A 13664-nucleotide genomic window follows, 5' to 3' on the forward strand; every position below is an offset into this window, starting at 1 on the left:
TCCCAGTTTTGATTCTTGGATCTACGCTTCGCTAATCATCGCCTATAAAAATTAGTGATCATCATGCCCTTCAACACAACCTCAATCACCAGTGACCACTTCCACAAGTTCTACTCTGCAAGATCTACAAAAGCAACCCATGTGGGTGTGGTGTGGTGAACGTGTGCCTAAAACGCATATCGCCTTTTTCTGCCAAATCTTTGCGGTTGATTGTGTCATCGGTGCTGCCATTGCCAATCTGAGTTTGCAACAAGGAGACAAACAAGTGTGGACCTTGGTTCGAGGCAAGTAGAATATCTCAGAAACTGCCTGGATGACTACTATATTGAATTTCATCAAGCTATTATGTAAACAATGTTTTTCAAAATTATAAACTAGGGAAAGGGCTGTTGTTTGCACCGTAAGCATCACGTGTTCTCAAAAATGGCCTTCGGACATGAAAAATGCATGTATACATTGGAGGGTGGGGGTGCATCAGCTTTGTATTCGATGAATTTCCGCTGACTTGTCAGGCCAAGTGAATGATCTTTTTATGTTTTTCTTTATTATACCTATCTAAAAATGTGGACCTACTTGACCTCACTCATGTAGTTTAGTTTTATGAGTTTTTCTATATTAGACAGGTATATGCAACATTCAGTTTGTGCATAAAAACTGTCCCTTGCACCCTCAAGAAACGTTTACAACACGTCAGTGTTAGAGACCCGCTGGCGAATATCAGGTTAGAAATTATAAACTGATAAATGAAATGACAAAGGTTTGTGCATGGTTTTTGTATTATTGGTGTTATTTGTTTTAAAATCTGTAGGGGATACTAACAAACGGGATAGTAAGCGAATATTATAATTGATTTTTCGCCTCATTACCAATTAGACATTCTGAGACTGTAAACACCACACAGCTGGCTTTTGTTGTTTCCACGGTCTTTATGGAGGACCTTAATTCCGCCAACTTAAAAACTCTGAATGGGAATAAGAAGTTCCTAAGTCTATTCTTATTGCTGAGACATAGTTACCTAATTAAGCTATAAAACCCATCCCTTTAGTAAGGGGGTTACACTTAGCAATCCTCAAGTTTACTCACGTTGTGTAAATGTAATTTTCTCTATGTTCGGTCCGCACGTACTCCACTGACAGCGCTTTCTCTAATACTCACCCAATCTAGTAACCTCTTTGGAGTTTCAAGAAGGGTCGAGATGACGCAGATTGCTTCTGGAACATTCTGCGATTTTAAAGCGGTTTCTCTAGGGGGCAACACCCTTCTACTACTCTATTAGATGTGTCTGTCAAAATTAGAGTTCTTTCCCGTTTATATGTTGTTTGAAACCAATCAAGTCGGTATGCAAGCAGAGGAAAACTCTATAAACGAAGTGCTTCTGCACCTGTTGTCATAATTTATTAATAAATAATCGCTATATAGCAAATTGTAAAAATATTATTTTGTATCGTATCTTGCGTGAAATTCCTTATATATTTTTTTTTACTTATGCCTGAAGACTTCGTTATGATAAAATGATAAAATTATTATTATTATTATTATTATTATTATTATTATCACTACTATTGCAGGAGGTAAAACATTATTTGTACTCGACTTCAGACAACGTCGTAAAGAAAATTTAATTCAGGACTGGAGTCCAGTTTTAAATAAATTACATAAACCATATCACTATATTAATTTGTTATGATACTTGTTCTGTTCAGTGTCAAAATAACGATTAATTTACGTATTCATCTGCTAAATGCAATAATCAGATTGTGATGGTCCGAAAATAAGGGAAATAAATATGGTATTGTTATTATATACATAATCGAATTTTATTAAGGCAATGCGAGTCTTCATTTGTTGTTATTCGGATATATTTTTCTATCGGGATGAATTAACAGAGACCGATGTGAATTAGGTAACACTTAAATTTGCATGAGTTGGATAGATTGTGTAATTCAGTTGCAGTAAATACTGAGGTTAAAATAAGAAATCTTTTATACCTTTCACATGTCGTTTAACTTCATTTAAGGATGAAATCAAATTAATGAATTTATAAAAAGAAGAATAAAGAAAGGATGTCCACATAAATAGTCAGTTACTTACACATTCTGACTGGAAGAAATGTCCCGTCTCCTTGCATTTTATTAACTGGTGGGATTTCGTTAACTGGGGAGTCCTTTACGGTAACGCTTGATTAACCGGAAGGAGTTTAATAATTGGCGAGTACACTACGATAACACGAATAGTTAACAGGTGGGAGTTCATTAACTTGGTAGTTTATTACGGTAACAAAATTGCGCAGCGCATGCTTTGTAACATTATGGTTATTTGAACTGTGATCCTCTGCCAAGGCAACCTCTCACACTATCACACCTATGTTTTCCACAATTATTTAAAAAAAATACCGACATTTCTGCCTGGTACAACACAAACTTCTTTTATAAACAATATTTGTATCGACCTCCCATTGTTCAGTAATGAGGAGTAATCTCGCTAATGCAAAATTATGTGTATAATGAATGCGAATGTTGGACCGACAATACTTATCAATGTGAATAAAATACCTCATTAAAACAAAAACGTGGTTATAACAAAAGTTAAGAAACCATATATTATTTCCTGAAGAAAGGTACAACATTATGAAATTGTATTTAATACACAGTTCTCTATTTCAATGGAACATCATCTCTCTCTCTCTCTCTCTCTGTCTCTCTCTCTTTCACACACACACACACACACACACACTCTGAAGAGGATTGTCAACTTACGTCAGACAGATGTAGAGATAGTGAGTTATATTTGGTGCTCCGAAACTGGGGCGAACATATGGACTGGTTCCAAGTCTACCGTACTGCTTTCCTTATCATTACCCAAGATGATTTTGCAATAAGTATTCACGGGCCCACATCTGTCTTCGTATCGTACACCGTACGATCAGGATCAATTTTGTTTGTAGGAAGTGATGATTAGAAATCGTTAATGTAGATGATCCACTGCGGTCATTATCAGCGTAATCCAATCTGTTCAATGTTGGAACCGTCTAGAAGAGCGATATATGTACAGCATGAATCAATGCTGTGGCTGTAAATAAGTGTTTGTAAAAGTGTTTACTGACGTAAATGTGAGATATAAGCTGTCTTGCGCATTTGGTTTACGTAAATAATATGACAATTAGTTTCTTAAACACACACACGTGTTTCTATATATAATATATATATATATATATATATATATATATATATATATATATATATATATATATATATACCGATCCGGTGGCCGAGTGGTTAGAGCGTCTGCCAAGGAGGTCGCGGGTTAGAACCCCGGCCGAGTCTTATTAAAATGGTACTAATAGCTGCCTTGCTAGCCAGGCGCATAGCATTAAGAGTTTAGTGTTTGGAATAGTCGGCCAGATGTCAGGATAATGTGCCTGGATTAGACATAATGTCATAATTCTAGACATCACTATAAACTTTCCCAGGGTGGCCGAGCTTTCGACATCTCTCCTATATCCGCGTGTTTCGAGTCATGTCGCAGCCATCGTGGATATGTGATAAAGCTTCCTGTGAGTCGGTGTTTCTTCCCGGGGCCTTCTCCGGTTTTTCCTCCACCAAATATACTGGCCGTCATGTATAGCTTATAATGTGCTAAAATAAGAGTGTTAAACCGACAAACACCAAACCAAACCAAACCACAGGCGAATATGGACTACATTCTTTCTCACTAGTATCTGCTGTCGACAACATCACTTTGTTTAGCATGAATATTCATAAACTAAATACATTTATCAACAACACAATGAAACAGGCTTTTAGGCATCAAGAAAAGTGCCATTTTAATAAATAAGTGACTTTCCTTTACTCAGGCTTGCAACGACTGGTTAATCAGGTTTAAACAGTTTCAGAAACGAGGAAATTTTATCACACACAGTTTGGATGAAAAACGAGCGTAGCGGATTTTCGCCGCTGGCTTACAAAAAAATGAAGAATAATTGGAAATATGCAAAACCTAAGTAGAATGCAATTAAATTCACGAAGTCTCTGATTGACATCGCGCGTGACACTATGAATATGTACCAGATCTGATTGTCAGCAAAAGGGAAATATGCCATATTATACAGCATTTTGATGATGCCCGGTCTAAGCTTGCAAGCCAATATAAGCAACGGAAAGGTGTTGAAGCTCTCAGCGACAAATGGTATACAATATTAGGAAAAACTCTGGATTAAATAAAGTTGCGAAATTGCCTTATCACTATCATTGTTATTTCTCAAAATGATGGAGAGATCGAGAATAGAAGACTCTTGAATGCAAACCAATATTAAGTGATGATCGAAATTTGGGTGCAACGTCTGTTACTAAACTATACTGACAGCCTGCTTTGGTACGTAACTATTTACAAATAAACATGCAATCTTTAAAAAGTCTAACAATGTGCCATTCTGAAGTAAGTCGGTTACCACCGCTCTGTGATACTTCTACAACCACCATCCCTAACAATATTCACTGCATCAGTCTGTACCAAAAATATGTTCCGCTCCGGTGGCCTAGTTGTTAGAGCGTCCGCCTAGGATGCGAGAGGTCGTAGATTCGATCCCCGGCCGAGTCCCACCAAAGACATGCAAAAATGGTACTAACAGCTGTCTCGCTTGGCGCTCAGCATTAAGAGGCTGTGTTAAGACTGGTTGGCCTGGTGTCAGGATAATGTGACTGGGTGGGACATCATACTACATGTCTGCGGCATGATGCCCCAGTGCTAGACATCACTATCAAACGCTACACTGCAGACATCGTAGCGATATGACTGAAAATTTTTTAAAGCTACGTTAAGAATCCAAATCACACACAAACACACATACACAACAAAAATATGTTAATGAAATTAAAATCTCTCCATTTCTGTTTGAAAGCAATCCTTGATTGAACAAAGTACACAAATGCTAAATGTGAAAACAGTCGCTGTCCTAAAATTATGGTCAAATTTGAGAAATTATTTCAGAAGTTCTTTCTTTCGATAAAGAGAAGAAAAGAAAACATGCAAGACGACGGTTTCCATTCAAAATTAAAAAAGAAAAAGTAAACCTACGTTTTATTGAGTAAATATAAAGAAATATTTCACTCATGACGTGAAAACATCTTGTGTTGCCACTCATAGGTGTACATTTTACCATTTCACTCGTGAAATGTTTTCTTATGTTTACCCAACAAAATGTAGCTATAATAAGGAGGAAAAATGAAGATATTTAGCAATGTGTATATGGGGTTTTGTGAAGGCCAATATACATAATTTCGGATCGTTTAATTAAATACTAAAATTAAATAAATATCTAAACGTATTTTACTTAAATACACGTGTAAATTCAGTTTTTGAAGTGTAAACAGTGAAGAAAGGGTCATATTCGAAACTGTAGATTTTTTATGGGTTCAGTTACTTATATTTATGTTATGGTTAAACTACTATTCAAGGATATGATTTTGGAGTGTTAATCAAATTACTTAAAGAGGTTTAAAGCAATGTTTTGTAAAGTCTGCCTCATACATTTACATTTTATTATCTTGTACTTCAGAAAGATATTACCACTAATTTTGTCTAAAAAAAGAACAATCGAAAGACTAAGGTTTGAATTTTGATACTGCGATTTAAAAAAGCTGGAGATTGTCGCCCATTTGGAAGAGGCGCTTGCTGTTAAACATATACACTTGAGGAAACTAACATTGGGACGACAAATAGTATGCAGAACAAAAGTACCAGAAATGATATATTATTATATGCTGAACTCTTGCTCGGCTTATGAAGGCCTTCATACAACACATACATGTATGCATACACAGAGTATTTGCACAGATTTATTTCCTTCCGATTCAGATTTTATCAGAAAACATCAGCAACTTAAATAATGCTTGCAGCTAGAAAATACTCCCATATTATCCTGTTTGCTTACACTGAGGAAAAACAGAAATTAAAATTTTAATATAATTCATAGTCACTGAAGTCAGGGAAGTGAAAATACTGAGAACGGAAATGGTGGTGGACAAAAGGGATTATATGGCCGGCCCAGAGCATCCTGAGAAATTCCGGGACAAGCGTTTACGGAAGTGTCTGTTGAATAATGGCAGGGACCATGGACAATAAATCAAAGATTTAGACGTTAAGATTAAAATCTGAGTCAAATCAATAAGTAAATTACTTTATTTTGATCGATGTCATCAATCACCTTTGTGCGTGTGTGTGGTAGGGAGGGCACAGGGAATACTTGACTTGTATGGATTTAGTGATCCATGATGTACCTACACACTACAGTCCCCATCACTCTCATACCCATTTCCTCCATTTAAGAAAACCCAAACAACAAACAAACAAACAAAAAATCAGTTAGTACACCTTTGATCCTTCAAATATCCGTAAGGTTCTGCTGCACTTGATTGTTGTCTGCATTTATCTGTATTTTACTTCGCTAATATGTAATATTCAATCTCTTAACAATTTTTAAAACTATCTGAACCTTAGGTACTAATTGTAAACGCTTTAACAACTCCTAAGTAAAGCGCCACTGTTATATAGCGATCTACTATACAGTTTTGAATATTATCTCTCCGCCCATCAGATCGGCATATACGTGTATACATTAAGAGTCCAATAAAATAGTTCCAAATACATTACCCCTTTACTCTGTTTGTTGCGATTTTCATACTGATTCTTGTCTGTATTGTAATTTAAACTAAGAAAAGATCTTCGTAAAAATGTCTTACAATTTGTTTTTGTAAGGCGCATCATTGTCTATTCACTTCCTTGTCAAACTCATCAGCTTTGGAGTTTACTAGTTTTTTCAAATTCTCAAACACTACAATTTCTGCGGTAAGTAGTTCTGCAGCTAGTATGCAATCATCTAATGTATAAATGGAAATAATTAGTTTTGAAAATATCCATATTTTAAGTTTGATGGATAGTCTACGACAAACCTGCGGTTCAAGAAGCTTTTCATATGCGTTATCATAAAAGCTCTCTTCGCGAAAGCTGTGAATAATCAGCTAGATTTAGCAACGCAATATTGTGCAACTAGTTACAAAACAGTCGGATAGTTTGGAATAAGCAGATTATTATTATTATTATTATTGTGAACAGAAATTGTCAATACAGTAATCGAGAAACAAAAGTAAGATATATCGTACGATGCAGTATCATTTCGGCTAAGAATACGTTCACTTGCAATATTAGTCACTGGCGTCACGAGAATAGAGTCTTAGACTTTGCCACTTAATTAATTTTTTTTGTGGGTCAGTGGTAGATGTTTTTGTAACTAAGTGTCCTTAACGGCTTAGTTGGTAGCATGAGGTGTTCCTTTTGTCAGTGGAAGCTCAAAGCCAACATTCTTGGATGGCGGCGAGAAATAACACATGAAGTATGACTTGAAACTTTAGATCAAATCCGGTACTACAGAGCAGAGAATCGAGTGTATCACCACTATCTATGCTGGTATGATATTGAAGTGTGCACCAAGTATACCTTAGGAAAAACAGTCTGATACCTGAAACTCTGTAAGTTCTGTAAACACATTTTACTTCATGCTCTATAAGTTGTGTAAACACTGGTGACTTCATACTCAATTAGTTGTGTAAACACTTGTTACTTCACGTTCTAAAAGTCATCTAAATACCTGTTGCTTCATGTTCTATAATTTGAGTAAACAGTTGTTTCTTCATACTATAAGTTGTGTAAAATACTTGAGAGTTCTTACTCTAAATTGAGTAAACATTTGTAACTTCATAAATGGCTATTCATGTTGACGTACATTATTTTGCACTTGCCAGAGGAAAAGAAAGAGAAGAAAAAAAACATTAGTGTTCCAAATCTGGAATTTTTAAATACCCATTACAGACAAGTGTAATGAAAACTGTATGTATCAGCACAGGCAGAAGACTACATAGTCTTGAAGTCTTGATTTTGTCAGATGGCGTGATATATCTGTAACGACTGGAGTTACGTAACCTTGAATATTGATGAGTGCAAATATTTTCAGCTTTATTCATCATCAGCGGGATTGGTTTATTGCCTAACACTCCTGAGCTTGCACAAATATGATGCGTGAAAAGAACATTACTTCGGTTGCGGAATACAGAGTGGTTTTATGTGTATAATTAGGGATCAGAAGTATGTACATCAAGCAAGAGAAAAACTATTCACTCATGATTTCGATTCATGAGCATGATTGAAGCCGCTAAAGCCATAACCTGCAAACCAATATGCGTTAAAAATCATCCATGGTGGAAACCCAGTACGTGTTATGTATATTTGATTTAATTTATATCTGATTTAATTGTTTGTTAGTTTTAAAATCCTTTTATTTTTAATTTTATTATCTGTCAAATAATGTAGTTATTTTACTAGGAACTCGATACTTTTCCAGAAAATAGTTTGACCTTGACTGATTCATTTGTAAAAATATAAAGCTGATCTAGTTCCCGACGTTCAATCAAAATTAGTAACAGTCACGTGAACAAGTTTTTTATATATATATATATATATTTATTTTTATTGTGGGAATGAAAAGGTTGAGATCGAGGCTGTGTTGGATACGTGACCCTCGACTTGTAAATAGTTTGTAGTGAAGTAAACAACATTTTCTTATTTTATTCTTGAAGTAAAATGATTGGTTTTTATCAAGGTCATACTGGGGCTACGTGATTTGTTTATATGTAAACATGATCACGTGACCCTCTATTTCGCAATTCAGGCATTTTTGAAATTGCGAATTACTTAGTTTAAATAGTGATGCTTAGAGAGAGATCTCTCAATCTGGGCTTAAAATACTTGATGTCATGGCGCTTTTTTGTTGTGTCAGTTTGGAGGTATTTTAATGTCTATTCGATTTATTTGGATTCTAAAGGATTATTTCTTTGTTCTCTGGAAATATATGTGTGCTCATACAGACTTCTTGAACAAAGACATTTCTTAAAATTTTATTCAGATTTCCAACAACCGAGTGTTATTCCTTGTGTTTCTACAAGGAACGGTAGACTTCAACACTGTACATGATACAACATACGTCATCGCCTTCCATCTTGGATTCTTCATCTGGAACATTTCATTATTAAGACATCTAAAATTTTATTCGTGGATTATTCTTGGATTATTTTTGGATTTTATTCTTAAAACCGTAAGTTCTTATTTTGTCATTTTTTTTACAGAGTTTTTCCAGGGAAATAAATTATTTGTTAAAGTTTTCAAAGCTTGTTGTTTTCACTCTTTCTTGTGTTACTGTTTGTTCGAGCCTAAACACGTGACATACGCCATGAGGTGTAAATATTCCAGATACGTAGGGTATAGAATACAATTAACCTTCGAGACTTTTACCTTGGTCTTAAGCTGCACATTTGTTATATTCCGTCTTTCTATATTTTACACTTTTCATTACAGAGCTCGTTCAACAGTTGTTTACTCGCCATTCTTGAATTTATTACCCGAATTTGGTACAGCTTCCACAACAATCAACACACACATAGCAAATTAATGTAATAAAAGGTACTGACCATTTAACTTTTGAGATGGGGTTCGGATGCTATTTTTTTAATATAGCTCAGACATTTTAATTTTCTTTTGTATCAAGAATTTCTTTTCAAGTAATATAATGGATATAATATACTGTTACTTTGCTATAACTCAGACCAAGCTATTTTTGTAAAGCTATTGACCAACGAATTTTCTTTTTTAAAAAGTGCCAGTCCACTGCCCGAGAACATTAAATTGTTGGGCCCTAATATAACTGCGGTATACCGTCGTACGTATCGCAGTATGTTCAGAAATAACGCGGTACAATATATTTCATTGTACCTAGTTCCAGTGCTGTTCAAGCAGCTTCAATCGTGCTCAGTGTTACGTTGTTTAATGTACATGCTTCACGTGCTCTAGTGCTTAATGTACATACTTCACGTGCTCTAGTGCATAATGTACATGCTTCTCGTGCTTCTAGTGCTTAATGTACATGTTTTAGTGCTTCTAATGCTTAATGTACATGCCTTTATTGCTTTTAGTGCTTAATGTACATGCTTCACGTACTTCTAGTGCTTAATGTGCATGCTTCACGTACTTCTAGTGCTTAATGTATATGCTTCACGTACTTCTAGTGCTTAATGTACATGTTTTTGATGCCTAATGTACATGTTTTTAGTGATTCTAGTGCTTAATGTACATAGTTGTAGCGCTTCTCGTGCTAAATGTACATGATTCACGTGCTTTTTGTACATGTTTTAGTGCTTCTAGTGCTTAATGTACATGTTATTAGTGATTATTATATACATGCTTCACGTGCTTCTAGTGCTTAATCTACATGCTTTTAGTGCTTCTAGTGCTTAATGTACATGCTTCACGTGCTTCTAGTGTTTAACATACATGCTTTTAGTGCTTAATGTACATGTTTTTAGTGATTCTAGTGCTTAACGTACATGCTTGCAGTGCTTAATGTATATGCTTTTAGCGCTTCTAGTGCTTAATGTACATACTTCACGTGCTTCTAGTGCTTAATATACATGCTTTTAGTGCTTCTGGTGTTAATGTACATGATTCATGTTCTTTTAGTGCTTAATGGACATGGTTTAGTGCTTCTAGTGCTTAATATACATGCTTCACGTACTTCTAGTGCTTAATGTACATGTTTTTAGTGCTTAATATACATTATTTTAGGGATTCTAGTGCTTAGTGTACATGATTGTAGTGCTTCTTGTGCTTAATGTGCATGCTTTTAGTGCTTCTAGTGCTTATTGTACATGCTTTTAGTGCTTCTAGTGCTTAATATACATGCTTTTAGTGCTTCTAGCGCTTAATGTACATATTTTAGTGCTTCTAATGCCTAATGTACATGCCTTTAGTGTTTCTAGTGCTTAATGTACATGCTTTTAGTGTTTCTAGTGCTTAATGTACATATATCACGCACATAAAGCTTGTGCTGCTTAATGGTGCAAAGGTTACACGTGTTAAACTTACGAAATGCTATTACCCTAATGCAGGGGTGCAAAACCTCCGGCCCGCGAACGTGTTCTGTCCGGCCCTCAGGGCAAATTAAAACAACACAGAAATCTGGCCCGTGAACAGTAATTATATTAAAGAAATTAGTGTTTGCGGCCCTCGAGCGGTCTTAGAAAATGCAATCTGGCCCTTGGCCGAAAAAGGTTGTGCACCCCTGCCCTGATGTATGTAAATACGTACACCTTCAGCTCAGCCAACAGTGTCAATAACCAAAGTAACCGCAGAATAATGCACATTATGTTGGGCACGCGCGGTTCTTGGCGATACAACCTACACTATGATTCCACGGTTCGAGGATTCTGTTCTGGGGAATAGACGTATTTATACCAACTGTTGGTATTTGTGATGCTAAATGAAAAAATATAAGAAGAACTCACAAGTATTTCCCTATTCTGAGTTTTCTTTCAAAAATGTTGTGAAGGGATGATTTCCGTATATGTATTTTTATATTTTACAAATTAGATCACGTGCATTTTTTAGATATACGTCGTCAAAAAAAGGGTGATTGTTCCTATATCGTAACATAATTCGGACACAAACTAAAACTAATTTGTGTTACTTTTCAGGAGTCTTAAAGATCTCGAGTCATGACTACCGAGACACCTGATCATAACGAACACCTGTTTAGTGTGAACACCTGATCATAAAAGGTCAATAGATAAGAAATCTGAATGGCAGTATGACTGCCATGAATGCAAATTTCTGCTGTGTAATCTTATCGTTTGTCATTTCACTAATATTTTTATTTTGCTGTTTCACACAGACAAGCGCAAACATTGCTTATTTTCCCTTGTCCAGCCAGCACAAATACAAAATAGTTAAATATAAATTGAAGTATTTCTATTTAATTAATAAAAGCAAACAATTCGATACTTGATACAGAAACGTACTCAAGCAAACAGCTTGCGAAATTACCGCCAGCCAGCCGGTCCGATACTATCCAATTTCACGACGGACATGGAAAAAAGAATTAGTAGCCAGTCCGTCTGACAAGCTGGAGTTTGAGTCACATCAAGTAAATTTAAAGTAAGTTATCGTTTATCATAGTAACGAAAATATTAAAAAAACAAGAGAAAAATAATAAAGACGAACTGTTTCTAATGACCACTCGTGAGTCTGGGGAATATGATATTTAATGTGCGCTCGACAGATGTTTGTAACTCCAAATAAAGACTCTTCTGCGTCAATGCGATGTCGAATGAAACATTCTACATCCAATTCCCAACTTCACATTTCAAGATGCTGATGTGAATATTCGCTGAACTAAAGACACGGATATCGTTCATGATTCTGGGCTGAAAGTTATGTCACAAGTCCAAGAGTAGAGAGTTCAAAATGAATTCCAAATTTGAATGTACTGATGTGCCAATAGCCTGGAATGTTAACAGTATTCACAGCAATCCCCAAAAAGTGATTTAGTCTGAAAATTAGCAAGCACTTTGTAATTCCAGTGAATAATTTAAATAAATAAATCTTCTCAGAGATTACCTGAAATACAATTAAAGTTGGAATGAATAATTCTGTTATTTTTCTCCCTTACTGAAAAACCCAAGTTACACTATGAGGACCAGGAAGACTGTCAAAACCCATTTCTAGAGCATTCTACGCTGTCAACAAGATCAGGAGTTTCCAAGTAAAAACTAATGTTCTAAACTCAGATATAAGTTAACATGTTTACCTCCAGTAATAATGATCTGAATATATTATCTAAAATCACAGAGAAACATTAGATGTGTATTATGTTGTTTACAAAATAACAAGCATTGTTTAAGGTAGGTCCTAAACTCCATAACTGACCAAGGTCAATCGCATAATATAAATTATATATAATTTGCGGTGAATCAACAGAAGACAAGCAACTAAAGTGTAAACAAAGGAATAACTGGTAATCCTATGTAATTCACACAAGTTTCTGGATTTTTCTTAGCTGTTAGTAGTATTGATGACAACTGAACGTTTTATATAGAAACTGTGGTAGCATCAAGTTAGAGATATGCGTCCTATATGACTGCCAGTCACGGACCTCTATTGACTGGAGAGGACCAACATGACAGCCTCCATAATATTGTATCGCGATGTTTGCCACATGCGGTGTACGTAAGGTTCCACGTGTACGTAAAATGTAATGTTTTGTTGCATCTTGTTTAGCTATTATACAATACGATAAATACAATGCAATCGCTAAATTCTAATTTATGTCGTTTCATACAGCGCCTGTTATGCAATATAAAATTATCTATTTTAGCTCTTATAAGTACCTTTTTCGCACGTTGCAGTGACAGTTTTTAAAGTAAATAATGTAACATTTTTTTCTCTCACTTTTTGCGTTCTGTACATGATATTTGGCTATACCGCACCCACCCACATGACGAAGCCTGTTTGTATTACCGATATCCCTCAACGATAGGTAAGTCCGCGATAACATGTATAACTTACGATCCTTAAGCCTATAGTTAGGTCCACATAGATCTGACGATCCACTGTTTTCAAAGATATGGCAGTCAATGTTTCGGAGTAGGACGTGTGCTGGAAAGAGTATATAAATTAAGAAATCATTAACATTATATAAAAATGTTAATGTGCAGGTATTAGGTACTAGATAAGTACAATAATATACACTTGAGAATAACAGCGTTATTTTGTAACAGTCTCAGCAA

The 13664-nt window shown here is 35.4% G+C and overlaps 1 protein-coding gene across 2 annotated transcripts in view; it reads right to left on the reverse strand.

Moving 5' to 3' along the window:
- The window catches only part of LOC149806360 (uncharacterized), a 55807-nt gene extending 52749 nt beyond the window's left edge, over positions 1-3058 (reverse strand). Inside the window, exon 1 of one of the 2 annotated variants that reach the window (XM_089951975.1) lies at positions 2757-3058. The gene's annotated coding sequence lies outside the window, so the exon portion shown is untranslated. Of the gene's footprint in view, positions 1-1083; positions 1103-2756 lie in introns of those variants that run through there. The other variant, XM_089951996.1, reaches the window with a different exon arrangement.
- Between the last annotated feature and the right edge of the window lie 10606 nt (positions 3059-13664).

Source organism: Sinohyriopsis cumingii, chromosome 1 (genome assembly GCF_028554795.1).
Source record: "Sinohyriopsis cumingii isolate HCF-2022 chromosome 1, ASM2855479v2, whole genome shotgun sequence".
NCBI lineage: Eukaryota > Metazoa > Mollusca > Bivalvia > Unionida > Unionidae > Sinohyriopsis > Sinohyriopsis cumingii.